Source organism: Apium graveolens, chromosome 2 (genome assembly GCF_009905375.1).
Source record: "Apium graveolens cultivar Ventura chromosome 2, ASM990537v1, whole genome shotgun sequence".
Lineage (NCBI taxonomy): Eukaryota > Viridiplantae > Streptophyta > Magnoliopsida > Apiales > Apiaceae > Apium > Apium graveolens.
Genome location: NC_133648.1, coordinates 290,779,242 through 290,783,039, shown reverse-complemented (window position 1 = coordinate 290,783,039; position 3,798 = coordinate 290,779,242).

Below are 3,798 nucleotides of genomic sequence, written 5' to 3'. Positions count from 1 at the left end.
CTTAATATCCAATTAGCTTAAAGTCTGAATCTCTAGGATACCATAATCCCAGATTCATGGTGCCTTTGAGATACTTAATTTTTTTTTCACAGCTAATAGATGAGGTTCTCTAGGATCAGCTTAGAACCTTGCACAGAGAGATGTAGCATACATGATATCAAGTCTACTAGAAATCAGATATAGAAGGGAGCCAATCATACCTCTGTAGTTAGTTATATCAACCGAAGAACCAGTATTTAAATCTGACTTGGTTACAGTGGCCATGGGAGTTGATGCAGTTGAGCAGTCTTGCATTCCAAATCTTTTGAGTAAATTCTCGGTGTATTTGGATTGATTTATGAAGATCCCTTCATCAGTTTGTTTAACTTCTAACCCTAGAAAATAACTCAATTCTCCCATCATACTCATTTGACACCTGGATTGCATTAGCTTTGCAAATCTCACACAAAGTTTATTAATAGTAGATCCAAAAATGATATCATCAACATATATCTGTACTAATAACAAGTCCTTACCATGGTATTAATAAATGTTAGGAATATGTTGTAAACTTGATGATAAGTTGAACAAAACACCTTAGTAGATTTAACTTAGTGTTTTTGTAGCTCTCGACGGATATTCTATAATAGTCCCGACGGATGAACTTTATAGTCCCGACGGATGACCACTGAATATCCATCGAGAGTGTAGCTTATGTAATAATAAGTCTTGTAGCACATGTCTGCAAACAATAATGTATTAGTTGAGTAGATGCTATAGGATTCTTTAAGTCATGTTGACTACTAGATTGATATGCAGAATAGGTTGGCTAATTGTAAATATAAGATGTCTTGCAATTTTGTATAAGTAAAATAGAGTCAAGTGGCATAAAGGCTCCCGACGGATGATCTACAAAGGCTCCCGACAGATAATCAGCAAGGAATCAGATGGATGACCAACATAGTCCCGACGGATGATCATATTCAAAAGAGAAGTTGACAGTGACAATACAGTCACATGCGTCGGGTGTTTGCAAATGGAATGTGGCAGCCTAAGTGCAGGATTTAGAGAACAAAAAAGCATTACTATTTCCATGCCATCATGAAGATATTCAAAGATGTTGGATAGTGTAGTGAAGCAGCATGAAATTAGACTAGAAACAATTTTTATTTTACTTGTTTGTCTTTTTATCATGTAACTTGGTAGTATATAAACCAATTGTAGCAAGATGAACAAAAAGACTAAGAAAGTAAGCATTATTTTCAGAGAGATAGAAAAGGTTGTATCTGTTAAGCATCTCTTTGTAATTTTGCAAGTTCACTTGTAAGCAGCTGTGTGCTATTCAAGCATCATAGAGTTCTCATCTTGATATATATATCTCTGGTGGATAAGTTCAAATCCACCAGGAAGTTTTAAAGCCTTGTGTTTCATTTCTTTGTGTTTGATTTTCATATCTTTATCATTCCGCAACATAGAAAAATTTGCACAGTTATATTATTAAGTAAGAACAGTTTTAAAATCAGAAAAAGAAACCAGAATTACATTCAACCTCCCCTTCTGTAATTCTTGTTGCATTGTTTGGAAATAACAATTGGTATCAGAGCAAGCCCTTGAAGAACAAAGAGTTTAAAGATCACAACAACTAACAAGATGAACATAAAAGATGTTGGAATAAAGATTCCATTTCTGGACAAAGACAACTATCACCATTGGAAGGTGAAGATGCACTTGCATCTCCTATCTCAAGATGAAGCATATGTGGACTGCATTGAGAAAGGTCCACATATTCCTATGAGAGCTGCTACAGGAAATGATGCATCAGTCCCAAAGCCACAAGCAGAATGGTCAGATCCATATAAAGAATAAGTTCAAAAGGATAAGAAGGCCATGTGCATTTTGTTTAATGGTGTTGACAGTGACATGTTTGACAACATTATAAATTGCAAAACTGCTAAGGATGTCTGGGACACAATTCAAGTTATATGTGATGGAACTGAGCAGGTAAGGGAAAATAAAATCCAACTCTTGATTCAGCAGTATGAGCATTTCCATAGTGAAGAAGGTGAGTCACTCACTAACATTTTCAGTAGATTCCAAAAACTACCAAATGCTCTAAAACTGCATGGAAGGGTCTATCAAACAAAAGACTCAAACCTCAAATTTCTTAGATCTCTGCCAAAGGAATGGAAGCCAATGACAGTCTCATTAAGAAATTCTCAAGATTACAAGGAGTTCACCTTGGATAGACTGTATGGTATCCTAAAAACCTATGAGCTTGAAATAGAGCAAGATGAGAAGATGGAGAAAGGAAGAAAGAAGGGAGGGTCCATTGCATTAGTTGCTGAGCAAGAAAAGGAGAAGGAGATAAAGGTTGAAGCTGTTGAATTTGCACCAAACTTTAGAGTTTGTGAAGGAAAAGGAAAGGGAATAGTAGCTGAACATGAAGACCAGCTTAGTCAAGATGACATGGATGACATATATGAGAATCTTGCTTTTCTATCCAGGAGATTTGCCAAGCTCAAATTCAAGAAGAATTTTGGAGCAACCAAGTCAAACATAAACATGGTTGATAAGTCCAAATTCAAATGTTTCAAGTGTGGCTTGGCAGGTCATTTTGCTAGTGAGTGTAGAAAGCCTGATTCTGGTAAAAAGAAGTTTGAGCCTGTTGATTATAAGCAGAAATACTTTGAGTTGTTCAAGGAAAAGAAAAAGGGCTTTCATTACACAAGAAAATGACTGGGCTACAGATGGATTGGAAGAGGATGAAGATACAAGCTATGTCAATCTAGCACTTATGGCCAAATTAGATGAAACAGAAACAAGTTCATCAAACAATCAGGTAATCACTACCAACCTAGCTCATTTATCTAAAGCTGAGTGTAATGATGCCATAAATGACATGTCTACTGAATTATATCACCTACGTGTTACACTCAAGTCTCTCACTAAAGAAAATAATAAAATTAAAGAGAACATTGTATTTTTAAGTGAAAGAAACAATGTGCTAGAAACTCAATTTGTTGAGTTTGAGAAATTGAAAATAGAATGCAAGATTGCTAAGGATGAACTAACTGAATCTTTAAAGAAAGAGGAGATTTTAAGAAAGTAACTTGAACGAGAACATGAAGTAATTAAGGCATGGAAATCATCTAGAGATGTCCATGCTCAAATTACTAAAGTTCAAGGTATAGAATCTTTTTGTGATGCAGCCTAGAAAAAGAACAAGGAGAAGCTTGATTCCAATCTGGTTGGAGGATTTTCAACGGGTGTAGATTCGACGGATGATGAAAATTATCCATCAAATAATCAAAAGGATTATCCGTCGAAAGATAATGAGCCACATCCGTTGAGTGTAGCAAACCAGTTAGCAAAGCTAAGCTAGCTAAGTTGAATGAAAGATATGGATCAGTTTCTAAGAACTTTGTTCCAGGAGAAACAAGTCAAGTGAAACAAAACAAAATATTCAATGTAGGTCATCTGTCTATCAAGCAATTGAATGACAGATTGGAGAAAATTGAAGTGAAAGCAGGGACTAAAAAGAAAAACAATAGAAATGGGAAAGTAGGAATTAACAAACATAACAACTACACACCTGATTAATATGTGCCAAGAAAAATCTCTATTAAGTGTGGTAGTGTTATTCACTTGTCTGTTAATTGCAAACTTGCTATGCCAACATTCAAGAACAAAGCACATAGACATCAAGTACCACTTCATTAGAGAACATGTAATGAATGGTACTGTGGAACTTCATTTTGTTCCAAGTGAGAAGCAACTTGTAGATATCTTTACCAAGCCACTTGATGAATCCATAATCAC